Below are 27,973 nucleotides of genomic sequence, written 5' to 3' on the forward strand. Positions count from 1 at the left end.
CCACAGCGGGTACAGCGGTTCTCTGGACTGCCGTACTCATAATCAGGCCCTTAGTTGTAAAGAGAGATTATTCAAGACAGCGAAAACAAAACATCGAAGATGCTTAAGAAACCTATGAAACATTCTGCAGTCAGAAGATTGCAATACACAGATTAAAAACTGCAAAAAGGAGTATAGGACCGAATTTAAATAAATACAAGAGATGGAGAGTGAACCCTCATGGCTGGAGTTGCACACAGTGATCAAGACAAAGTACTTGAAGCTGTTCTAGCAAATTATTGGTCAAGATATTGGAAATTACAGACCTGCCAATGACTATTTCATCCAATTGGAGGCATGGCAGAGTTACATCCTGGGCCTTTATGGAGAAAAGAGCTGTATTACCATTACCTTACCGGTATAGATAAACAGCACTTAACAGATATCTAGAAAATAAATAAATGTAATCAAATCTGAACTAGACCTATGGGCACCTCTTTTGTATACACCTTTTACAAAACTTCTTGGATCCAGGAAAATTCCTGCATCAGACATTGTACAGCTGGTTCTAAAAAAAAAGGGATAAGGCATTCGCGAATAATTACCAACTTATAACTCTGCTTGACTCTGAAGGGAAGCTATTTGGCAAATATCCATTTAAAGCAGATAATGCATTTAATGCATTATCTGCTTGGGCAATGGAATTACATTTTTTGCCATTACACTGATCCAGATTCAAACAAATCCGATCAACCACATAAAACATTGCCATCTTAAAACTTTGCAAAAGCCTAAACTTAAACACATGCTTCGTTGATTATTCAGCAGCTATTGATCGGGTTAACGGACAAAAGTTATGGGAAAAACTATCTAACTAGGGCACTAAACAACACTACTACACCCTTTGGTCTCGCTGCTGGCAATACACTTTCCCCTAAGATGTCCACCAATAATGGCCTTAAACAAGGCTGTATTCTTGCACCTCTTCATTTTTTGTAATACCTGTCAGATCTGTATTGTTACTTGGAGATGTCAGTGGACGTGTACCTAAATTAGGAAAGCAACTCATATCCTACTTACCCTATGTTGATGATACAATACTTCTATCACTTACCCCTAGTGGTCTCCAAAACCCTACAAGAAATTGGATAAGTTATATTAATGGTCTAAGGATAAATCTTGTAAAACTAAAATAATAATCTTCAGGAAGCTCGGGTACGTAGGAAGGTGGCACGTAAATGGGGTGCCTTGAAAACGTGAAATCATATGAGTATCTGTGGGTCACCAGTATGAACACCCTATCATGGTCTTCACATGTTGAAAACAGACGGAAGAAAGCATCCATTACCACTAAATGAGTGGAAAGATTTGCTAGCAATTTTTACAGCAGAGAGCGGTTACACATGCACTTAATATAATTATTTGAAATTGATTCCAATATTATTCTGTGGTTTCATGGTCTTCGATGACAACCGTTATTACCTTTAATACAACCTGGAATAATGAGATAAAATTGCTGTCATCCACTCAGCACCCGAGAAAATGCTTGCAGCCTGGTCTAGATTTTGGCAGACACGTTACTCCGTCACAACAGTGACAGATACCGCATCTGTCAAACTATAAATCCCATTATATCCTATGGGATTTATATTTTGGTGGACAGGACATCCATCACGGTTGTGACAGAGTAACCCATCTGCCGAAATCTAAAACAGACCCTTAGACTGAGAATCTCCCTACCATCTCTGATAAGCCGGCATCACTTGACTAGGCTAAACCACATCTATGATTGTCTAGCATCAACAGAGGAGTCCCTAAAGCGACTGATCACTGATGGACTGAAAAGTATCAAGATTGTCAATTCTACAATCAGTCTAGACTTAGTTAATTGCATTGTTGCAAGAAATAATCTACTGCTTATACATGTTTTGGCTGCAACATTACAACTACATAGGAAAGGTTTGATAATTAACAACTTAAACACCAATAGCAGAATAGCAGATCTGGGCATGTTAAAATCGTATAGTTTTCTGACTATATCATGGATCCTTCTTCACATGTAACTCGGGGTGACTTTTTTTCAAGCTAGACGCCCCCTTTTAAACTCAAGTTTCAATGATTTGTCTTGCTTTATATTCTCTTAGACCAATTTACAGGTGTGTGGATCTTAAACAGTCTGGCCACAAAATCTTGCCAACTTTGTAATTACAAGAATGAAACTATCAAGCACATAATATGTATTTGCCCAGCTTTTGTTTATTGCTAATAAGACTCGAACAATAAAGAAAGTCATACTGTTTTGTTTTTTAAACACAGAACTGCCATACAGTAGGAACAATAACAACATTTTTAGACCGTACTTGCTGTCTTTTTGTGGTAGATGGGGGGTGGTTAATCTATCATTTAGCTGCTTTTTATCATTTTTAATTATTTGTTGTGCAGTTGTTTTCATTACTTTTCATACAATAAACATATTCATTTGTTAAGAGAAGCTGGAGAGCCAATGACAATTAGCCTCGAGCAACTTCAGGCAGGGAAAAGGAAACTTTTTTAAACTTACTTTCCCCTAATATTTATTAAAAATCCAACTTCAAAATTGAATTGGATTTTAAATAACAATTAATAATAGTTTATTTTTTTTCTAGCTTGTCCCATTCCCAAAATGCTGTATTAGTATTTAATATCACTTCACAGAGTTACTCTATGGGCTAGCCATGCTCCCTACAGTAAAAATAGCTTTTGGGCTCTAGTCACTGTAAGGGCATGTTAACATTACATTTCCACATGTCAGACTTTTAAATACCATGCATCCTGCCTTGTGGGCTACAAGGCCTTATTAATATTTAAAATGGAGTTTTTGACCTGCCAAAGTGTTTATTTTGACAGGTCGAATAGCAATTTTTACACTGCTACAGTCAGGCTACAGTGGTGAGCCTACAAACATGCTTGCCCTGCCACTGTAGTAGGCGGCCCAATAGGTGTTGTGATTCATTAGTGGCTTTTAACTTCCAGTTCCGGCATACAATTTCTTCCATATTATAGGGACTTATTGGCAGGTTAAATATACCAATTAGGAGTGTGCCTATTCAACCATGTTTATAAGAGAAGCACGGAGACTTTATTACTGGTTAGCATGGGTAAAGTGCATTGAGCTCTAAAGCCAGCAAAAATATAGGGTCCAGCAAAATGCAAAAAATCTGTGGTGACCACGCAGAAGAAGCGGATTTCCTACAGCTGTCATCCTATATAGGGCAAAGTAACAGGAAATACAAGTAGCATTGCCAAAGATGCAAACTACCAGGAATTAGGAAGTGTTACCACACCAGGAGCAGTCACTTGATCATTTTTATCAACATACACAGGTTAGCCATTCAAAAATAGCCTATTTATTTTCTTCCCTATAAATTATATAAAGGGTGTCTCCCCCTGAGTGACGGTCTAGTTACCCAGTTTTGCATGACCGAAAACCTAAGATTATTTTAATGGCATTATTAGGACAAGTTTTGCGAACTCCTCCATTCCTGCAAGCACCCAAGTACCCAGGCAAACCAGTGATTAAATAGAGACAGCAGTTGCATATATTTGAAAACTATTTGCTGTTGATGCTAGGATAGGATTCCCAAAGGAAAACAAAATTACTGTTCAACAATTTTGGTCATGATGGTCAAAGAATTTGCAACAATTTTCCACAAATTTGTCCTGAAGAGACTGACTCCTGTCTAAGGTGCAGGTCTCCGGGGGCGGAATTGGTCCACCTAGCATGGCCCTGCACTACAACACATGCATAATGGAAGGAGGTTCCATCAGCCCTCTCGGCCATGGTATACGAACCAATACAAGCTGACCTGGTGGTCACACTTTTGGGTTATGTACAAGAGTTAACAATGCTGCATGAACGATTTGTGGCCCTAGCTCTCCTCCTGGGAAAGAGAAGGATGGCTAGCAGATAGGGCGGGGGAGAGCTCCCAAACGTAAGCAATGGCTGGCCGACTTAACATATTGTAATGAGCAGATGGAACTCTATGTTTACTTACTACCCCTCAGGTCCAGACTCAGAGACATTTGGCAGCCATTACACATGTACCTGCTGAACAATACACAAGAAACAGGCCTATACACATAGACCATTTTCCTAGCGACCTGCCTGGAGATTAACCTACATGGGTATGACCTCACACATAACCTGTTGACTCCCATAGAGATTGTGGAATATATTTATTGACATTGACATAACATTATATTCATGTTAAGGTATGCAATTTTAAATTATAAGTAAAAGTTTTATAAAAACTATCTGTGACATGTTACCAGAGGTGGAAGCCCTTCAGGGACAGCTCTTCATAAGGGACGAAGGCAGTACTTGGTGGAACCAAGCCTATCATTACCTGAACAGTTAACAAAACATCAGTTTCCACTGTGAATTCTAGATACTAAAGGTACTAACAGAAAATCTGTAATGAGTTGTTATAGATATGGGTCTGTCCTCTTTTTCCACGGTTCCAAGAAATGCTTGCAGATTTGGCAGAGAGAAAGTATTTTTCCACCATACCTGTATTTAACCTACCATCAAATTCCCCTACTAGCAATTCCCAGGAATTCACCACCTGTGTAAATCCATTTTGAGCTTACAAGTACCTGTGGTGCTGTTTCGTGTTGCATCGGTGGCCAGAGTGTTTCAGAAAGATGATGGACCGTTTATTTACTGATTTCGAAGCTATGCAAGCATTTCAGGATGTCATATTGATTATCAGTAAAGGTTGTGCTGCACATCTATTAGTGCATGAATAGGTGTTGCCCATTCTTCAAGGCAGAGAAATAACAATCTGACCGGAGAAGTGTTAATTGTTTGTTCAGGAAGTGGATTATTTGGGTCGCACATTTTTTTGGGAACGCGTTACACCAACATTTTGTAATCTTGATGCTATTCAGAAAGTTCTGTCAACACCAGAATAAGATGCTCTTTGGCCCTTTCTTGAATTATTGGAATGTTATTATAATGCACGCTTTGTCCCAGGGTATGCTTCGCTAGTGCAACCCTTGAGGAAGTTGGTCTAGAAAGGAACAAAGTTTGACTGGTCATCTCAAATTAATGAAGTCTTTGAGGAAGTTATAAAATTGTCAGTAGAAGCTCCAGCTTTATGTTCTTTTTTTCTGGAAGAATGTTTGTTATAGGCGTGGGTGGCAGCTTAGTGGTTTGAGTGCAGTTTTGGGCAAGTGGGTTGATGGGGGAGAACACCCAGTTGCTTTTGCATCTAGCACATTTAAAGACCGAGAGAGGAATTATATTACCATGGAAAGAGAGGCTTTGGCCTGTGCATCAGCACTACAGAAATCTAAAACTTACATTTAAGGGTTCCAATTTTGACCTTTAGGGCCAGATGTATCAAACATTTTTGCGATGGCAAAAATGCGTTTTGGTATGTAAAAAGTCCAATTTGCGATTCGGTAACTTGTTACCGAATCACAAATTGGATTTGCGACTACATACCGATTCAGTATTAGGAAGGGGCGTGTCAAGGGCGTCCCTTCCTAATACCGAATCGCAGAGGTATGTATGACTGTTTTGTGACCGTGAATGCGGTCGCAAAACTATCGCAGTTACCACCTACTTCAAGTAGATGGTAACCCATTCGCAAAGGGGACCACTGCCTACTCTTAAAAAATTAAAAGAAAACTTTTCATTTTTCATTTTTAAACGCATCCCATTTTCCTTTAAGGAAAACGGGCTGCATTTAAAAAAAAAAAAAAAAGATTGCTTTATTGAAAAGCAATCACAGACATGGTGGCCTGCTGAGCCCAGCAGGCCACCACCCCTGTGATTGTAGTCATTTACAATGGCTCGCAAATTGCGACCTACCTCATGAATTTTAAGGAGGTAGGTCCATTTGCGAGCCCTTGTGAATCGCAGTATGAAACTCCTGGAGTTTCACACATTCCAATAGCGATTACTTAATTGTGATTCGCTAAAAATCGCAATTAGGTAATCGCTATTGTGAATAATTATATATCTGGGTCTTGGTCTATAGTCTTAGGGGTAATAGCTAGGGTAGAGCTTTAGCTCACTGGAGAGCATTTTGTCTAAATTACAGGGACATGACATGACTTTATGTACAGAAGGGAAACATATTATGGCAGATCTTTCTTGAAGGCCTTAAGTGGAAGCAGTGGCAGAATAATATTTTCATTGAGACCTAAAGAATGTAGTAGCACTAACTAATGCCATTCAAGAACGTAAAGGTATTTTTTTCAGAATGTAACTCAATTCACTTAAAGATTCTCTTTTACAACAAGCAGTTACAGACATTGAGTAAGGGTGGCCTAGAAACAGAAATTTATCAGGTGATTTTAAAACGTTTGCACAAGTTGCATCGCAGCTTACTTGTGGAAATGGTATTTGATTAAGGCATTAGGTGTTCATAGCCCCAACAGATTTACATTCTGGCTTAATAGAATTTGCACGTGAAGAGCATTTTGGTATCACAGCAACATGTAGGAAAGTATGACAATTTTAGCAGTGGCCAATATTGGATACTTAGGTGTGTAGCATAGCTGGATCATGTCCTGAGTGTTTAGCTTTGGACAGGCACTGAGGACTTATGAGAAACCCTTATTTCCATTGCCACTCCCTGAAGGTCCATGGGAGAAATTGGCCTCAGCTTTATCAGATGCTTTAAATTTACTTCCTAGTGATATGAAGAATTTGATGGTTACGTGGATTCTTTTTCTAAATAGCTTTATTTTCCTTTTGCGGACTATACCAATACTATGAATGAAATTAAATTTTTAGAAAATATATTTTTAATTGAAGGCTTTCTAAATTCACTTTATCTTAAATGGGATGTTTATTTTTTTGCTAAGAATGATGTCAGATATCTTCAGGTTGCATTATATAGTCCAGCCTCAAATGGCTTTGTAGAACGGTATAATCATTAACTAAACAAATGCATTCAGACTGCCCTGTCTGCCGGCCTGGATGTTAGCAACTATCTCAAACAAAAAGGTTGGGTCTTATGTCACATCTCCACTCTGTGACAGGTGTCATGCGGCCATTACTTACGATAATGGCATTACTCCTAGTCCTACTCCCTCGCCTTCCTTTAACCAATGAGGCTTCCTGCCTCCCCATAGACCCTCCCTTCCCCTTTCAAAAACCCCCTCACCCCCACCACCTCCTGTACAAAAACAATCCCAAGCAGCAACTCAGGCGGTCCGTACCCGGGGGGCGGGAGGGAACGGAAAGGAAGGCGAGGGAGTAGGACTAGGAGTAATACCATTATCGTAAGTAATGGACGCATTACCTCCCGTCCCTCCCTCGCCTTCCTTTAACCAATGAGACATCGCAAGAGAAAACAGGAGACAGACACTGAGTTGCAATAAGTTTAATTATAATCAATAAAGACCATCGAGTGCCTACCCCCCTATTACATCATAGAGGATAAGACACGGTGAAACAATACCGACTCCAAACTTCCCAAGTCCACCAGCCTATAATGCCGAACAAATGTTGAAGATGAGGCCCAAGTGGCGGCCCTGCAAATTTCCACCACTGAAGCACCCTGAAGCTCAGCCACCGTAGCCGCCATACCCCTGGTAGAACGGCCTTGAATCCCCTGGGGAGGAACCACCCCTTTCAACGAATAAGCCAACAGAATCAAGGAGCGAACCCACCGACTCAAAGAAGCCGTGGAAGTTTTCTCACCCTTCCGGGCCGGACCGAAATTTACAAAAAGAGAATCACCCTTACGGAAAGGAGCAACAACACGTAGATACTCCAACAAGGCCCTATGCACATCCAAAGAATGCAACCGAACCTCCTCATCCGAGGAAGGATTCAGACAAAATGAAGGAAGGATGACCTCCTGGCGAGCATGGAAAGAAGAATTAACCTTCGGAACAAAAGAAGGAACTGGAACAAGCACCACCCGATCTGGAAAAATCTTACAAAAAGGAAAGGAACAGGCCAAGGCCCCCAATTCCCCTAAACGGCAGGCCGAAGTAATGGGCACAAGAAAGAAAGTCTTCAAAGAAAGATGACGCAAGTCGCATTCCCCCAGAGGTTTAAAAGGGGCAACAGTCAATGCATCCAAAACTAAGGAAAGATCCCAGGAAGGAAAAGAACGCACCCGGCGAGGAAACAAGTTAAGAAGACCCTGAAAAAACCTAGGCATCAAATGACCTTCGTCCGACAGATTACGCCAAGGGCCCCTAAATGCCTGAATAGCCGCCCACTGCACCCGCAGAGAAGCCACCGACAAACCCAATTGTGCACCATCCTGCAAAAATTGCATCACATCAAAAATAGAAGTGGAAGTTGGATCCAACTTATGCCGGAAACACCAAGAAGAAAAAACTCTCCACTGTCTACCATAAGATATCAAAGTGGAACACCGCTGTGAAGCCAGCAAAGTAGAACTCAAAGCTACTGGCACCCCCAAACCCGTAAAACCCCGTCGTTCAACTTCCAGGCTGTCAAGTGCAACCTCCTCAACGACCCCTTCGAGAGGCAAGGAAACTCCAGGGGAGACGGACAAAGAGGAAGAGGCTACATGTGACTGGACGCCATCAACTGCAGCAACGGAAACCAATTCGCCCTCGGCCAGTGGGGCTCAATCAAGATAACCCTGGATCCCAAATGACGTACTCTCAACAGAAAAGCCCGGAGCAGCTGAAATGGCGGGAAATCGTACAAAAGACCCCGAGGCCAAGGACACGACATCCCATCCACCTCCCAAGCCTAAGGACAACGAAACCGGGAGCAGAAGCGACTGAGTTTCGCATTCTCCGGAGACGCAAACACATCCATCACCGGAAGACCCCAGAGGCGAACAAGATGAAGAAACAGCGACCCCCGGAGGGAGAAAAGTTGCGAGGAAGGAATCACCCTGCTTAGAAGATCCGCCCAAACATTGACCACCCCCCGAATGTAGGTGGCACGGAGTGAAGGAACCCATTCCTGAGCCCACACAAAACAATTTCTTGCCAGACTGAACAGAGCCCTCAACCGGGTACCCCCCCCTGCCGGTTTACATAAGCGTTAGTTACCAAGTCTGTCCGAATAAGAACCGCAACTCCTTTCAGGGAGACCTGGAAATGAATCAGAGCCAACAACACCGCTTTCAATTCTTGCCAATTCGACGAGCGATTGGCCTCCAGCAGGGACCAAAACCCCTGAATCTGCGCCGACCCCATCCAAGCACCCCAACCGGAGAGGCTGGCATCCGTCGTTATCACAACTGGGAGCGGAGGAGACAAAGACATCCCTACCTGAAGATGATTGGACACCAACCACCATCCCAACTCCCTGCGGACCAACCCTGACACCAGAATCCGAGTCAGCAGAGAACCAGACCTTGGAGCCCACTGACTCAGGAACCAGTTCATGAGGCAAAGAAGTTGGAATCGCGCCCAGGGAACCAGAAAAATCACTGACGCCAAATGGCCCTGCAGACGTAACCATAGAAGTGCCCAGGGAGCAGACTGCGACACGATTGCCCTCACCAGGGACTGGAGGACAAACAACCGCTTTTCCGACACAGTCACCAAACCTCGATGAGTCAGAAACCGAGCCTCTAGAAACACCAGATCTTGGGAAGGGGCCAAATCTGACTTCCCCCAGTTGATCAAAAACCCGTGGCTTTGCAGGACCACCCGAACCCGGGCCACATGCCTCCGCAACTGGACCTGTGAGGGTGCATGGATTAGGATATCGTCCAGATAAGGATTAATAAACACCCCTTCTGAATGCAGAAGAGCCACCAGGGGGGCCAGCACCTTGGTGAAAATTCAGGGAGATGACTTGAGGCCGAAAGGCAGAACACAAAACTGATAATGCTCCAGGCCTACTGCAAAACGTAGGAACCGCTGAGAAGACGTCGCCAATGGAACATGTAGGTAGCACCCTGCAGATCCAGAGATGCCAGGAAATCCCCCTGACTGACCAGAGGAAAAATAGTCTGAATGGACAGCATGCGGAAATGTACCGTCTTGATCCAAGCATTCACTCCTTTCAGATTGAGGACCTTCTGAACCAGAAACAAGACTGAATAAGTGCCCAGATCCCTTTCCCCCACAGGAACTCGGGAAATGGCCCCATTGAGAAGCAAGTCTCGGACCCCATTCAACAAAGCCTGTCTCCGTGCCCCGACAGCAGGCAGAGGAATGGGACGAACCCCGGAATCTGGAGGCACCATATCGAAATCTATGACGTAACCATTGGCCACAATGTCCAGCACCCAATGATCGCTGACACTCTCCTGCCAAACAGGAAGAAAGTGCCTCAGCCGTCCCCCAACCTGCCCTATGCCAGTCCCACAGTGATTGTCAGGACCCCTTCTTGAACCCACCCTGGTTCAAAGGAGCAGACTTCTTAGGGGAAAAACGGGGCTGAAAACGACGTTTCCTGAAAGAAAAAGATTTGGCATCCATCTTTGGAGAAGAACAGGAATGCTTCCTCCACCCTTTGCCAGAAGCAGAACCACCTTTGTAAGGTAAGGCATGTTTCCTCTCCTTAAACGCCTTGGAAAGCATGGAAGGCAACTGATCACCAAACAAACTACGTCCTTCAAAAGGCAGTCTCAGGAGAGCAGACTTCTCTCCAGGATCCGCCTTCCATGACCGCAACCAGAGGGAGCTACGAGCCCCAATCAAAGCCCCAGATGCCAGAGCCGAAGTACGGACCACATCCGACGATACGTCCGCCAGCAACCTGGCCTGCTGCTCCATGACAGCCAGAAGTTCGGAGCACTCTGAACCTTCCTGTACCGCATCCGCTAGTTTACCAAAATCCTGCACCAACGACTGGGCCGAATAGATACCTGCTCTCAGGGCCAGATTCTCTGCCGCAAAAGCCCTATTGAGACCAGAATCCACCTTACGGTCCGTGGTATCAGTAGGCACACAGTCCTCCGGATTGACTGCCGTCTTGCCAATCAGGGTTGCCAAAATGGAATCCAGACGAACAGAGGGAGGTAGCACATCCTCTCCTTCCAGTAAGTAAAGTTTCTGAAGGAATCGTGGCACTTGAGCCTTATCCACATCCTTCCATTCCCGAAACACCATATCCTTCACAGGTCCCTGAAAAGGCATGGCAAACTTAGAAGGTGTCTGATACTGAGGGAACAAGTGTAAATCAGATCCCGCAGGCTGAAACACCGGAAAACCTAAATTGTCCCGAACATGTGACATCACCTCCCACATCTCTTCCCTGGAGACATATTTTCCCCCAGAAGAACTAGATGGAGCATCATCATCCTCATCACCCGAAGAGGATCTCTCCACAGTCGCAGGAGGACGGGCCACTTTAGACCGACCAGGCCTGGCCACCCCTGCCTGGAGAGCCTGAGAGACAGCCGCCTCAATCATGTCCTGCACCTCTTCTCTTGACATGAGTGGCGCAGAAGAACTACCCAGAACCTGGCGACCCCCAGGCGTAGAAATGGCAGCATTACCTTCCTCCCCTGAGGAGGAGGAAGAAGAAACAATCCTGCGACGTTTTGTAGGAACCTTCGGCATGATAACCTCAATAGAACTGCCATCAACCTGAACCCAACCCCTATATTGTCAGGATACTTCAATTCGATTTCCTCAGAAGCAGAAGATAACTCCTCAGTCCCGACCCGAGCTACTCACAACGAATATTAATCCTTCGTGCTGAGTACCCCGGAGGGGGAAAGGGGAATGGGATGGTAGAGAGACTGCCACAGAGATGATGAACGCCAGTACTCAGTCTGCCTCTTCACATCTAAGATTGGATACAGCACCTGCAAGAGTCACAGTCTCAATTACTAGGGACATACAACATTAGTTTTTCACTTTCTACTCTCAACACTTAATTCTCTTTAATTCCATAATTTCTTCACTCACCCTGAGTTCTCTGTAGCCTTGCTTCTCTCTATAAATGATAGCTCTTCTTAAAAAATGCTTATTACTGATTCTGGAAGAACTTCTCAACCTTTGTTAGAGATTGGTTTTATGTTGCTATATATATATATATATATAGTTGGTGATAATGCGTTCTTCAAATCAGCTGATGTTATTTAATTTCTCCTGTCTTATTGTGACTTCTGTCAATACTTGAATTTGTAAATGCTTGTTTATTAAAGTTCGTTTCTCCTTTCTTACTTCGACATTTGTTGATAACTTGTATTTGTAAATGCTTGTTTATTACAGTTAGTTTCTCCTTCCTTACTTCGACATCTGTCGATAACTTGTAGTTGTAAATGCTTGTTTATTTAAGTTTGTTTCTCTTTTAAACTCTATTTTGGTTTATTACCATTGAATTTGTAAATGCTTATTTGTTAACAGTTCGTTTCTCCTTTAAACTTGGCCTTTGTTTATAACCTTGACATTTGTAGATCCTTGCTCTTTTAAAGTTCGTTTTTTCTTTGACTTTAATATCTTAAACAAGAACCTTGTAAACATAAGGTTAATTCATACATTAACTCTGTAGCCTTGCCGACTTCCCCGGGAATGGTCTACTATCAAACTCTTCGAATAAACAATGACAATATTTATCTGTTTTCTGTAATATAATCTTCAAATGTAATTTTACCTCACAGGATTTTCTGTTCTGAAGCGTGCTCTCTCTCCGCACAGCTGATTCCTGTCAGACCTCATTTGAAGTGCAAGGCTTCCAGCTGGAGAGCTCGTAACCTAGCAACCAACCGATTGCAAGACTAGAACTGTAACTAACCTTCAGGACTCACAGCGGCCATCTTGGATCTTCTCTTCTTGATTCTTCCTTTGAAATAAGCGCAAGATTACTCTGCAAACCTTCTTCCAGTTTGGGATTTGCTGTCTCCACTGAGGATATCTCTTTGCTTTTCTCATGCACTTCTTCGATTTGACTTGGCAAGTTTGTGTGGTCATGACATATATATAGCATGGGAAAGGCCCTCCTACAAAAAACGAATCAGCAAATAAAAATATACACAATCAATTAAAAAAATAAGTTAAAACGTGGGCATAGCAGAACGCACGTCCTACCATCCACGATGCTGAAAATACCAACCGGCACCTCAGCGCGGCTCCGGGGGCCGAGGAACCGGAAACAGCCACCCCAGCCGCAAAGAGCCGACTGACCTCGTCAGCTGACTCCCAGGACGCGTCTGCAAGGCAGCCCCGCCTGCCTTCCAAAGACGCGACCGGCCGGAGCACTCCCCGAGGAGCTCCGCGCCTCGAGGAGGGCCAAAATGATGACCCCCAGGCCCCGCCATGGAGGAAAGGCAGAAGGTAAGTCTAGCGGGGGCTAGAGAAAAAAGAAAAGGAGGTGTGGGGGTGCGGGGGTTTTGAAAGGGGAAGGGAGGGTCTATGGGGAGGCAGGAAGCCTCACTGGTTAAAGGAAGGCGAGGGAGGGATGGGAGGTAATGCCTTTTAAATTACCAAAAGGCAGAGAACCTAAAACCAATTTATTACCTAAGTTCTTGAAGGCTTCTTGTGGGTCGGGCATCAGGTTTAACATCTAAAGTTGATAAAGTTGAATAGCGTAACTGAGTACCTCAAAACTTGGGAAAGAGAAAATGTATTTTGATGCCAAGAAGAGAGCAACTGTGTAGCTGGATGGGCACTAATGAAAAACCTTTTACAGGGGTGAAAGGTGTACCAAACATTACTATGCCAGCACATGTAGTGAGGATAACAAAGGGATCTGTTTTATTTCAGGGGAAACGGTGGTGGAATAAAAGCAGTGTTGTGCCTATCACCTGCAAACAAGCAGATATATCAATCGTTCAAATCTTAACTTGAGAGACGTCAGACTTGCCCTCAATGATTTAATGTGGCCATGCATATAATCTCCAATAAAAAAAACACAATCAGTACTAAAAGATTGCACACAGAATAAATTTGGTAGTGTTTCTTTGACTTCATGAACATATACTGGATTACTTTCTTCGACAACATCGTCAGGGTCTTCAGGTGAGGTGAATTCATGACCAGAGCTCTACTATATAAATGTGTGTATTCAATAAATTTTAATGATAAGAATACCTCACATGAAGGTAGATGTCCAAGCCATCATTTGCATACATTCGCTGTAACGTTTGCTGACTATGGGCCTGATTTAGAACCTAGTGGACTGATTACTCCTGTCCGCCGAAATCGAATCCCATTAAATTCAATGGGATTTAGATTTCGGCAGACGGGATATCCGTCACCATTGTGATGGAGTAACCCATCTGCAGAGTTCTAAATCAGGCCCTGTGACATATTTGTGTTAACCTTTTACATTTGTGTTATTTTTGATATAGGAAAGGGAATGTCTGTGGCATGTATCCTTTATGTCAGGAGTTCTACAACTTGCATACTTACCATTTAACTATATGTTCCACCTCGGACTGTGGCTGTGAGTCCCAGAGCACTCCTGACATCCTGTATTAGACAATTTCCTGGGTGTTCCTGGTCTCGCAGGTCCTGTTCTTTGTTGTGGGGATTTTCTTCTTGTTGCTCTCATTAAGACTTCAAATCTCGGAGGAGCGCACAGTGTGTTATTTCGAACACCACAGCCATCCCCAGAAAAACAATAACAAACTGCAGCTCAGACCAGCCTCTCAGTGTCCACATTCACCACCACAGAGCACTCCTGTTGTGATTGTCTTTCCCCCCACCAAAAGCACTCAGAAACGTCACCCCAGTCCAGACCCTGGTGGCAGATGTATATGTCAGACCACTGGTGTAACAATAGCACCCGAAGCCCCGCAGTGCGGGGTCCCCCGAGCTCCAGGGGGCCCCCTCAGCACAATACACTGTGCACAGGTGGCAAGCCCCCGGCCTGAGATCTCGTGACTGGGTAAGGGAGGGGGGCCCTCCATGTATTTTGCAGGGGGGCCCCCCTCAAGTTTCCTTCCATCAGATGCCGGCTTTTTCAGTAAAGATAAGAAGTTTGCTTTAATTAGTCTCAGGTGGACTGCAGTGTGATTCTTTTATAACTTCTAACTATAGGTTGCATTAACCGCCTGAGACTAATGACGAATGAAAAGGTTTCACCCAGCTAGGCAGGCAGAACTTTTGGATGAGATTTTTTGTTCTACTCTTGAAACCATTAAAGTTGAAACGAAATCCTCTCAAATTAAACTCTGTTTGAACCTGAGAGGGGAAAAATGCCTCCGACAATCAGCATGCATTTTAAGCGAGTTGCAGAAAAGTAGCGCTATTCAGGAGAGACGTGTACATGGACGTCACTTCACCGAAATGCCAGGGGTAGCGGAAGTGAAGTCACACACCGTTTCACCTCCACTTTCATTCACACACACACATACCTATGGATACGCACAAGTTGACACTTACATGCACTCTCTCTCTCATAAACACACTCACACCCGCAAGCACGCACACATACATTTAAAAGCATTTTTTACTCACCTCGGATGCCATGGAGGGCACATTCCAGCTACTTGTACTCCATTTTTATTACACTAATGCCGATTAGTGTAATAAAAAATTGATAGAAAACAAAGAGATTGGAGCTCCAACTGACGTTCATAAGGACGAGCTGCCCCTGTGTTCCTGGCACTGACTTTACCAACTCTGAGGCAAGGGGTTGCAAAGGCAGTGGCCACCCCTAAAGGCCGTCTATGGCACAGGGGTATGCACAGAGTGACTAGATCTTGAGGAGCAAAAACCGGGACAGGTCAGACATTAAAAGACTAAAGACTTCACTCTCACTTTTATATCTGGCCTGTCCCGTTTTTTTTTTGCATAGCTGTGTGAATGTGTGCCAATACAGGTGTGTGTGTGTGTGTGTGTATATATATATATATATACACACACACACACACACACACACCTACACACACACACACACAGACTACATATATATATATATACACACACACACACCTACACACACACACACAGACTACATATATATATATACACACACACACACCTACACACAAACACACAGACTACATATATATATATACATATACACACACACACACCTACACACACAGACTACATACTGTATATAAAATTAGCTTTGGCTTGATCTCCCACCCTGCACCCCCAACCCGCCCCCACCAACCTCTCTCTGCTCCCCACTCCGTCTCTCTGCTGGGAGCAGACAAGGGACTGTGTTGCCTGACAGTAACAGATACATTAATTATTTCATTATTTGTAGGCGTTTTTGACTTATGCATCACTAGGTGATCTGACCTTTGTCCCAAAAACTGGGACATTTATTTAAAATTAAGGGAAGCATCGGGGCACTGGGACAGTTCTCTAAAAACCGGGACTGTCTGGGGAAATCCAGGACGTCTGGTCACCCTACGTATGCAACCTGTTTGTGTGTGGAGTGCCTTGCAGAGTTCAGACTCTCTCCCCGCCCCGTCCACCGTTCTTGACTCCTCCATTGAAGGAGTAATGTGGCTCATGTGACAGTGCCTCCGATGTGAGCTCGGCAAAGAGGCACCTTGAGCAGGAAGCAGGCCAGTGCAGGGGGGTCAACCATTTAGGGGGCCCACCAAACCTTCAGGGGCCCCCATTCAGCCCTGGATCAATGAATATCTGTGAGATATGGGACACTCAGGAACCCCTCATCACATTCTGTGGAGGGGGAGGCAATCAGTTTGTGTTACACACCCACCGACTCTACGTGAGGTCCCTCCATCCCACCTTCCATCCATCTATCTCTCCATCCTTTAAGCTTTTCATGCATCCATCCATCTATCCATCTCTTCTTGCTTCATCCATCTTTCCTTTTCCATCTGTGGGGCCACCTTTTCATCATTCCTCCTTCGCCATTTGTGCCCCTTTTACAATGCCCCACTTCGCATCCCTTACAGTTTTCTCATTCATTATTTAAATAGTTTGTCTGCAGAGCTGTAGGCAGAAACGGCTCATAAATAATCACAACAAACTGTGTCAATATCTCCCCTGCTTAACCTGGGAATCCAGGGGACTGACTACACCACGGATGACAGGGCTTGACCTCGAAGGGTCAGAAAGAGGAAAAGAGCTCACTAGGGAAAAAGCTGTAGGTGTCAGGCAATAGGAAAAGACCTTTATAGAGGATGAGGGACTTGAAAGATGGGGGAGCATGATGGCGAGCGTCATAGCAATGGAGGAGCCAGGATCAGCGCTGGCCAGGTGGTTACGGTCCTCTCACTCTCATCACTCTCCATCTGGGTACCACTTCACAGATGAAGCCAAAGAGATGCTGTCATGTACCACTACACCACATGATCTACTCTGGTCAGAGGCAAAAGAGCTTACATCGCCATACGATTACTTTTAAAGCTGTTGTAAGGCTGCTGGTTAAACTTGAGAAAAAATATTAGCCCGTTAAAGGTGGTTCAGTCCTGCTTAGGACCACACTTGCATTATAGGTGCTGTAATCCTGCTAAGGGTGTTTTGCATTGAATGAAAGAAGGGTCTCCAGCAAATGCACTGACCTACTGCACTATCATTTAAAAATACAAATGTGTACCCTACACATTACCCGTGATGCTATGCAACAGACAGTCCAATAACAGCAAATATATTTGTCAATTTCTGAGAACCTCAAAGTACCCTGTATAGATGTAAATAAGTTAAAGTCGATCTATGTTACAGATGGTCTTGCTACAATACAACTTTTTTTGTGAATGTATTTTTCTCATCACTGCCAAAACGCCATCTCTGGCAAATTTGTGAGGTGCAGAGGTGGAAAAACACTGATAAGCATTGTAGGAATGTGTCCCTTTTTGGCATGGTTACACCCCCACTTTTTGGCTGATATTGATGCTGACGTGCTTATGAGTGTGCTAAGATCCTGCAAACCAGACCCCAGCACTGGTGCTCTTTTCCAAAACTGTACCATTGTTTCCACAATTGGCCCACCCCTGGCACACAGCTAAGTATCTCGTAAAAGGTACCCATAGTACCAAGGACTCTGTGGCCAGGAAAAGTCCCCAAGGGCTGCAGCATGTATTATGCCACCCAGGGGGACCCTCACCAAGCACATACACACTGCCATTGCAGCTTGTGTGTTGGTGGGGAGAAAAATACAAAGTCGGGCATGGCACCCCTCTCCGGGTGCCATGCCCACAACCCACTGCCTGTGAAATATGTAAGTCACCCCTCTAGTGGGCCGTACATCCCTAAGGCAGGGTGCACTATACCACAGGTGAGGGCATAGTTGCACAAGCAATATGCCCCTACAGTGTATAAGTCAATTCTTAGACATTGTAAGTGCAGTGTGGCCATATGGATACATGGGCTGGGAGTTTGTCATTACGAACTCCACAGCTCCATGATGGCTTAACTGAAGGCTGGAAAGTTTGATATCAAAATTCTCAGCACAATAAACCCACACTGATGCCAGTGTTGGATTTACTCAAAGGCTCAGGCCTCTGGTTACAGTGGCCCAGGGCACTCCAGCTAGTGGAGATACCCGCCTACCGGACAAAGCCCCACTTTTGGCAGCAAGTCCGGTAGGAACATTTTGAAAAACAAGGAGGAGTGACCACTTCAGCTGGGACCACACCGAAGGTGTCCCCAGCTGAGGTGACCACCTCCCTGCAGAATCTTCCATTTTGGTTTGGGGGACAGGGACCAATAGGGTTAGGTCTGTGTCCCCCTCACCAAAGGGAGTGTACACCGGAATGGGGTAGTCACCCTCAGGGACAGTAGCCATTGACTACTACCCTCTGACCCCTGTAACTCCCCTAAATCCTGGATTTAAGGGCCTCCCTGGACTCAGTTCACCAGATTCCTGGCGACCTCAAGAAGAAAGAAGAAGGATTGCTGAGCTGACCCGCAGCAGAGAAGACTACAGACTCCAGCTAACTTGGCATCAGCCCTACCGGCCTGTCTGCAGCTTCTGAAGGCCCTGCTACAAAAAGGCGACACATCCTGCAGGAGCAGCAGCATCTTCAACACCCCAAAAGGACTACTTGCCCACCAGAGGACCAAGATCTCCTGAGGACAGCGGCCGTGTCCTCAAAGAAACTGCAGCAAAGGACTCCAGAACAACCCCAGATCCGCGAGCCTTGACCACTCTGCACCTGACCACCATGGCCTGTGTCCAGGTGGCCACCGGTCTAGAGCAGGCCCCCAGGCAATTCTGACCTATTGTCCACCCTGGGTTGATCTCCCCCGACCAACACAACAATACCTGCTGACTAAATCCAGTGGGCCCAGCCCGTGAATGATCCGGATGAAGATACCTGATGCCAAAAAAGTACCCTGCACCCGCAGCCCCCTGGCCTTGTGGAACCTGATATCTGGTGCAGCACTCCTCGTTTTCTTCCCCCCAGGACTGTGTTTGAAAATTGCAATGTGTCAACTTTTAAAACAGATTATTGCTATTTACTTGAAAACCAATTAACTTGCCAAAGTGAAACAAAGTGGTGTTGATACATATGCTTACTACTTACTTGCAAATGTACTTACCTGCAATCAGAATCTTGTTGTTCTAGAAATAAAGTAACAAAATATATTTTTGCCATATAGAAACAATTGGCCTGGAGTTAGTCATTGAGTGTGTGCTTCATTTATTGCCTGTGTGTGTACAACAAATACTTTGCACTACTCTCTGATAAGCCTAACTGCTCGACCACACTGCCAAAAAAGAGAACATTAGCATAATCTACTTTAGCCTCTGTTAAGCCTCTGGGGAACCCCCGGAGTCTGTGCACACTATATCTCATTTTGATATAGTATATATAGGGCCAGCTTCCTAGAAGTACCAATTTTCAGAAGTTTAAAAAACTGGAAAATGGCCACTTTAATAAAAAACATAAATGCTGAAAAGAGAAAAACCTAACCACAATCAATTGTTATAACCAACCATCGAATAGATATGAACCTTGCACGTGTTGAGAGACAGATACAAAATCGCTGCCAGGCATTTAGAACATGGCACAACAGGAGAGAACCCATAGTATAACATTCCTCATGTGTAAAAGTACAGATGTTTAATAACTCTAACATAGAATAATTATTATATGCATAATTAGATAGATGCAATACAAGTGCTGCCTTTTTGCAGGAGACATACCTATGTCCAAAAAGATTCCAGCCTTTGTTGCTAAATGGACCCCATATCAATAATGTGGCTTTTGCAGTCCATTTGCCAGAGGGATAGTGAGTTTTATACTACATTATATACAAACAGAGCCAGACAGCAGACTCCTGATAGTGGCAGGCTGTCTCCAGGACTACCCAGTTTCTCTTATTATTATCTATTCCCCCAATATCAACACTCATCAAACCATTGTTTTGAAGATTCTGAAGCGCTATTCGGACAGCTTAAAAATATGAATATAATACGGGCAGGTGACTTCAGTTTGACACTAAACAGTGTGCAAGGTAGAACAAGATCACAACCTGGCTCCACTCCGAGGGGAGGCCAAACCCTATTACAGATAATGCAAGCATCCAGTAGACACATGGACACCTCACAGTGGAAATGATCTGTAGACCTTTCATTCAACAGCACATGATATTTATTCCTGCATATAATACTGATTGATGTCCAAAACATAGCACACTGGATCACTAATACTTCACAGACTCCACGTACATTATCAGATCTTTCCCCAGTGGCGGATGGATTGGTTATCCCACAATTCAGAAGTTGAAGGTTTCCCTCAATGGCATTACTAGATACAAGGCCCAATTCACAAAGGTAAACTTAGACCGGAAGTTTAAGTTTAGACCTGAAGTCTTATTTAGATCTAAAGTCTAAATTTAGACCTGAAGTCTGACTTTATACCTAAAGCCTAACTTTAGACCTGAAGTCTAACTTTTGAAAGTTAGACTTTAGGTCTAAACTTAGACTTCAGGTCTAAATTTAGACTTTAGGTCTAAACTTAGACTTCAGGTCTAAATTTAGACTTTAGGTCTAAACTTAGACTTTTGGTCTAACTTTACCTTTGTGAATTGAGCCCACAGTCTTTGAGAAGAGATGAAAGCGACAAATACAGAATTTTTTGAAGTAAGTGTGGTCTCAGTAACCTCACGCTCCACTGTTTGGAAGCCTTTATAGTCTGTTGCTATCTCCAAACATTTTGGGGTTCTATAGAACATCAGAACTCAACTACACAAACAAGATGACACTCTCAAAGCCCTAGGGTGGACACATGCTGGCAAATTACAACGCATCACACTAGTTGAGTAGAATAAGGCACCATTAGATCATAGAGAATGGGCAAAGCAAATTTGCATTTACTCATAGATATAGCAAAGGGGAGGGCCGAGCAGAGCACTTACCTGTTTGCTCAAGTTGTTGTGTGGAGATACGTCCAATATAACAGCACTACAGTCAGGTGAGGGGAAGTATTTAGTAGAGAGGCAGTATTGCATGAACTTGTCTCCTGGAATACCTGAGAGATGAATACAGAGAGCTTTAGCACAGATGAGCATAAACTCACCATGGATAGTTTTGCAGCTCCAAATCGACTAGGTATGTACATTGAAGCGAAGGAGACAGGGTCGGGGAAGGGGTAGCATTAACTCTGCTAAAGAAGGTAAGACAAAACAATCCTATCACCCTCTTGTTGCAAATTTAAGATAATAAATATTAAGCAAAAATAGCAGCCAACAGGCTTAGCCCCTACATGGATAGATTAATATTACTGGCCCAATCTAGGTTTATACCAGGGCAAGCCTCATCACATTGAATGCAGCCTCATTCTTGATGCCGAAAAAGCCTTTGATTCATTGGAATGGCCATACTCAACGCTGGTTCTGGAGAGAATGTGCCTTGATGACTATATCATCAACCTCATTCAACTACTGTATGTAAATCCAATAGTTCTATATATGGTTTTTATTGAGTAATAAACAAAAATTTCCCCTACTACTACAATAGTCAATAGTTATATATTGATTCACTTTATATTCTTGAGCCACATTTGTTACTCCCCTGAGCTACTGAGCAAGACAGACCCCACAACTAGTCCTAAATATCGCCCCCCACTCATGCATGGAGACCCCAGAGGCAGTATATAGAAAATGTCCGCCAGACGCAGGGTGAGGCAGATAACAGAGGCTACAAGGCAAAGATACAACAGATCTGTTTTTTAAGAAAATATATGCATGTACATACTTTTTTAATGTGTTGTACTCCAATTACAGCAACAAAGGATAAGAAACTTGTTGGCTCTTCCCTGCTTTGATTTTACTCTGTTTGGTTCGGCTCTTCACTGGGGTTCTTCACTCGGGTTCTTACCAGTGTGTTCAGTCCCTTGGCTGGAGAACTGATGATGGATGTGGTTTGTTCATTAAAGCTTCCTTTTCTTCATATAGTCTCTCGGTGCATATAGATGTTTGTTATGTCTACTTTCTTAATGTAATACTTTGTTCTCAAATTTCTGCAACAATTGATGAGTTTATGTATCCAGTACTAAGGAGACAATGGCAAGATTATATGTAAATAAAAACTAGTCTCATTTTAAGGATTTCTGGGGCCCCAGACAAGACATATTTTGGTGGCCCCTTTCGGAAAAACTTTGGGGCATATTTAAGATGCCACCAGTGCCTCCTTGCGCCACATTTGAACCATTTTGTTGATGCTAATGTGGTGTTACGGTGGCATTTCCCACACACCAGATTTACAAAATGGTGCAACGCAAGCATTGCGCCACTTTGTAAACCCTTGCGCCACTTTATCCCTGCGCCAGACATAATGTATGCAAGGGGGGGGGGCATTCCCACGTAGGGAGGTCCAGAAAAATGGCGCAGTTAAATTTACTAGATTCCACCACACCTTTTTTAGCGTCATTATTAACACCTGCCTAAGGCAGGCATTACGATGACGCTTCCATTGAAAACAATGGGCCTCCCTGTGCTTTTCCAGCAAAGCGCCACATTAGTGCCGTAAATTATGACTCTAATGTGGACCTAACCGCCATGGTACCCCATATTGTAAAGATGGCGCACACATGGTGTCGTTAGGGGATCACAATGGGGCACTAGAAAAGTGGCGCACCATGAATAATGCGCCACATTTTCATAAATATGCCCCTTAGTCTCATCTTAAGGATTTCTGGGGCCCCAGGCATGACATACTTTGGGGCCCCCTTTCGGAAAAACAGTGTATTTTATTACTAATTTCCTGCTAATTCAAACCCACATGATGGCAACAATACTAATATATGTTCAACTTTGTTGAAATATTCCTTGCCTGGGACCCCAAAAAAGCTTAGGATGACAGTAGGTAGAGTGAGACTGAGTCAGAAGTAAAGATAGGTAGAGAGGTTAGATAACCAAATAGAATAGGCTGAGGTCATATAGAAAGAAAGTTCACTTTCCCAGGCCTCATGGGGGGTGGTGGCTCTGGACAATTGCCCAGTTTGCCCATGTCTTAAACCATCTCTGAAAAAAACAATGTAGTAGTATTAATTACTGATGTCCACGTGGAGGTAAAGCTGGTATTCTAGTCTTTGAATTGATGGATATTTGATGGCTTTGATGTCACGATTTGTGATGTGGTCTAGCACATTGTTGTATGTTGAGGAATAAATAAAAAATAAAGCTATAAAGAAGCCAGAGAGTTGTGCTAAGTTTACTGCAGAAGTCCTGCTATGCAGAATTCTAAACGACTCCCTTGCATTGCTAAAATCAGCATATGGCCTCTTGCATTGCTAAAATCAATTTAAGACCCCTTACATTGCCAAAATATATGACCCCTTCCACTGAAAACTCATCCTATGGTCCCTTGCTTTGCTAAAATCATTCTATGGCCCCTTACATTGATAAAATCAGCCTATGACCTTGCATTACTAAAATCAGTCTATGACCCCCTTCTGTTCTATTCTATTCTATTCTATTCCATGCTATAGGTTTTTTAAAGGGCACAGCAATCTCATCAAGCGTCCCAGCGCTGACCCAACCACGTTGAACAGAGGCAGCACAGGCACTCTACTCTAGAAAAGGTGTGTTTTGAGCAGCTTCCTAAATCTTGCTTCTGAGTGTTGGGATTTCAGTTCTGTGGGGAGGACATTCCACACTTTAGGTACAAGATGGGCAAATGATCGGTCTCCAAATGTTGCTTTCCTGATCATGGGGACTGTCAGAAATCCATGCGATTGTGAGCGAAGTGTACTTTTGGGGACATATGGTGAGATCTGTTTCCTAATAATTGGAGAGCCTTTGCCATGCACTATCTTGTGGGCTATGCATAAGGTTTTGACCTGAATCCTTTTTTGAACTGGCCCACCGTATTTTGGGATTTTTAATAGAATCTTCTGAGGCATTCTGGACTACCAGTAGCCTTTTAATAAAATATTTTGGCCTTCCCATATACAGAGAATTACAGTAATCTAGCCTTGAACAAATCAGGCTCTGCACTACCGCTCCCTTAGTAAGTGGAGGAAGCCACTGGAGACATTTCCTAAGAGTTCTAAGAGCACTAAACCATGAGCCATATAATGTGTGGGCCTCATCAAACCAGAAACCCAGGCTTTTTAGGGTCTTGGTTGCCTTAGGACGGTCTCCTAGATGTTCTGGTCAGTCGATTGCCATCCATTTTGAGGGGTTGTTCCCCACAAACATGACCTCTGTCTTTCTGCCATTTAGTTTAAGGGAGCTGGCCACCATCCATTCTGCGACCCTCGTAAGCCTTGGCCGAGCTGAGGTGGGGTGGAATCGTGGATGGGATTAAGTGCCATGATAATTTGCATGTTGTCCGCGTAAAGGCCAAGGTCCAAGCCAAATGAGCAGACAATTTTTGTTAGGGGGCGAACATAAATATTAAAAAGCATGAGGCTAAGGGAAGATATCTGGGGCACCCCGCAGATGAAAGGAAAGACATTGTCGGAGAAAACGTCCTCACACACCTGGAAGCTTCTATCATCCAAAAAAGCTTCAAACCACTTTAATGCAAGCTCATTAATCCCCACTTCCTTCAACCTTTGTATAATGAAGGTGTGAGAAACGGTGTCAAATGCTGAACTAAGGTCTAACATGATCAAGGCGGCAGCACAACCCCAGTCCAGGATAAACCTTAATTCCTCAGTAGCAGAAAATAGGGTGGTCTCTGTACTGCACTCCTGCCTGAAACTAGTTTGCATAGGGTCCAGAATGGTATGGGCTTCTAGAAAATCAGATAGATGTTTATTAACATGCTTTTCTAGAATTTTGCTTGCCACTGGGAGAAGAGAAATAGCCTTTCCATTGCTAAAATCAGCTTATGAACCTTTGGATTGCTAAAATCAGTCTATGACCACTTTAATTGAAAAAGCATCCTATGCCCCCTGCATTGCTAAAATGAGCTTATGACCCTTTACATTGCTAAAATCAGTCTATGACCCCCTGCACTGAAAAATCATCCTACGACCCCTTGCATTGCTAAAATCAGTCTATGACCCTTTGCATTGCTAAAATCAGTCTATGGGCCCTTGCATTGCTAAAACCAGTCTATGGCCCATTGCATTGCCAAAATCAATATATGCCCCCTTGCATTGCTAAAATCAGTCTATGGCCTCATGTATTGATACAATTAATCTGTCATTATACAAAGGAATATGAGCATCTGTAGTAGAGATGCACTAGAGAAGCCAAAGGACACACGTTCAAATAAAGGTTTCATCCCTTACATTGCAGCATTCCTCAGAGACCATAACATGGGCTCTATGTACAGCAACAAACTGCACTTTCACATGGATGGCATAAATAGAAGAGATGGTGTGCATTTTACAGATGAAGGCAACAGAGTGTCTATCAGCAACTTGACACTCTGCATCCGCTCTTATCTTTACTAAAGATATAAACACAATAAACACAAAGGCTCTTTTTAGTGTCACCCTACATCCCAAACAGTCTTTACATTTCAAAAGAATTCTCAATTTTAATTTTTATTTTGGAGTCACGACTCCATCACGGATTTGCAAACCAAAAGTTCACATACAATGCACAACAGCAACATATTCTTTATATGTATTTCTTTCACTCTCTTTATGTTGCAACACATTTCTACATCCCTCATGGAAGGCTAATAGGGTCTCTGAATGGATGCATGAGTGTTTGAGTGGGTCTTAAAATGGGTGTGTGACATTCTGAGTGCTTTTCTGAGTGGGTAACAGAGACTCTCACTGGGTCTCTGACTGGATAAGTGATACTCCTACTGGGTCTGTGAGTGGGTTCATGAGGGTCTCAGTAGAACTCTGAGTGACTGCAACAGGGTCTGAGTAGGTTTGTAAGTGGGTGCATGAGAGTCTGGGTGGGTCTGTAAGTGAGTGCATGAGTGGTTTTGTGAGTGGGTGCATGAGGGTCTGAGTGGGTCTGTAAGCGGGTGCATGAGGGTGTGAGTGAGTCTGTAATTGCGTATGTAAGGGTCTGAGTGGATGTTTGACTCTATATGTGACAATCCGAGTGAGCCTGTGAGTTGATGCATGAGGGTTTGAGTGGGTTTGTGAGTGCATACCTGAGGGTCTGAGTGGGTATGTCATTGAGTGTGTGAGGGTCTGAGTGGCTCTGTGAGTGGGTGCATGAGGTACCCCCGCCCCCTGTTTTCTCAACCATCGCTTGACGGATCACCCTGAAACTTTCCAACAGCAGCTGATGTGAGTATGAACGTTTTGTGTGTGTAATTCTAATTGAATTCTTTTGCTTTCCCATAAAGATTTTAGAGATCATACAATAAAGATTGATGATGATAATATATATAATAATAAATACATTTCATTACATTTCCCGAGACTTTGCCATAGAGACCCCTGGGAGGTCTGCACAAACAGGTGAATAGTTACTCGCGGTAACTTCACACTCGTAAATCTATTGTTAGGAGAAATCTCCCGCCAACCTCATTTGGGACCTGTAGGTCTACACCTAGGTGTAAATCTCCATTTGGAAACGGTGATTAGCAAAAAAGCATAGCAGTAATAATGATAAGGACAATTTAATATGCCTAATTGAAACCTCAACAAGTACTTGTAAAAGGAACAGTGGTTGGTTGAGGACTCATTTAGTACATCTTTTCAAACATTTTACATAAAAGACAAATCAAAATAGTGTCCGCAGTTTAAAAGCAATGACAGTGGATACAGGTGTGCATGTGCAAGGCAAACTACATTGGTGAAGGTAGCAGAGCTGGATATACAGTTGGAAATCCCACTGCTCAGTCTTTCATTGAACGAAAGGGGACCGAGTCTGTTTACTATGTTCTTGACTTCTGCCGTCATTCTATTGGCTGTTGGGTGTATCTTTCCACCACTTACAGAGTGCATGTAGAGCAATGCATGAGTGTATGAGGGACCATCTTACATCTGAAAAGTACAGTGAATGATCGCAGATTGATATTTTGCTTGCAGTTTTCTATAGTGAGAACTCGGCTAGAGAACACTGAAGTGCTTTCATGAGCACCAGGTTACATTACACATACTTCTTTTCAAGGCATAGGGTGATTAAGTGATATGCCCAGAATGAGAGGATGTGACTCGAACCTTGTCCCTCAGTTCCAAATTCGGCAGCTCTGACCCAAGTCTAGTTTGTTTGCACTTAAACCATAAACAATATCATTTCTAATGAGCAAAATGATTTCCCATCCAATGTTTCACAAGCTATAACAAGATAATAAAATAGAGGTAAAAATGTTAGCACAGATAAAACCACAACATTGATAATTGTCAGTAGAGGGACATCAGATGATGCAAAAGAGCAGGGCAAATGGCAGCTGGGCCAAATAATTTGAAGGGCGGGGTCTAAAAGGTAAGAGACCCAACGACTTATACCGCCAAACAACCGTTGCAGCTGGTTGTCATGGTAAGTTAAGTACATGCAGATATAGACCAAAGTGCAGGTGCATTAAATTGGACATTTCAAAGACTCAGAACCATCAAACTTCATAAAGGTAAATGTAATCGTATAATAATAATGAAACATTTCCAGGATTGTCACTGTGCTTGCACGGCGATGTGCAAACATCCTTTAAAGAGAGTAAACAGTCCAGATGGACCGAACTTACAAAATGATGAAATGCCCAGAAAGTCTATTATAGCACTGAGAGCCAGCAGTGACTTTGGGTTGCTTTAGGGGCGCAGGTGCATACCAACCATCATCATAGGAGAATAAC

At 43.5% G+C, this 27,973-nt stretch overlaps 1 long non-coding RNA gene across 3 annotated transcripts in view; it reads right to left on the reverse strand.

Moving 5' to 3' along the window:
* The window catches only part of LOC138261339 (uncharacterized), a 238,584-nt gene that overhangs the window by 55,636 nt on the left and 154,975 nt on the right, over window positions 1-27,973 (reverse strand). For all 3 annotated transcript variants that reach the window (XR_011199083.1, XR_011199081.1, XR_011199082.1), the window contains one exon: window positions 21,172-21,284. This is a non-coding gene — a long non-coding RNA (uncharacterized lncRNA). The remainder of the gene's footprint in view (window positions 1-21,171; window positions 21,285-27,973) is intronic.

The sequence above is a fragment of the Pleurodeles waltl genome, chromosome 2_1 (genome assembly GCF_031143425.1).
Source record: "Pleurodeles waltl isolate 20211129_DDA chromosome 2_1, aPleWal1.hap1.20221129, whole genome shotgun sequence".
NCBI lineage: Eukaryota > Metazoa > Chordata > Amphibia > Caudata > Salamandridae > Pleurodeles > Pleurodeles waltl.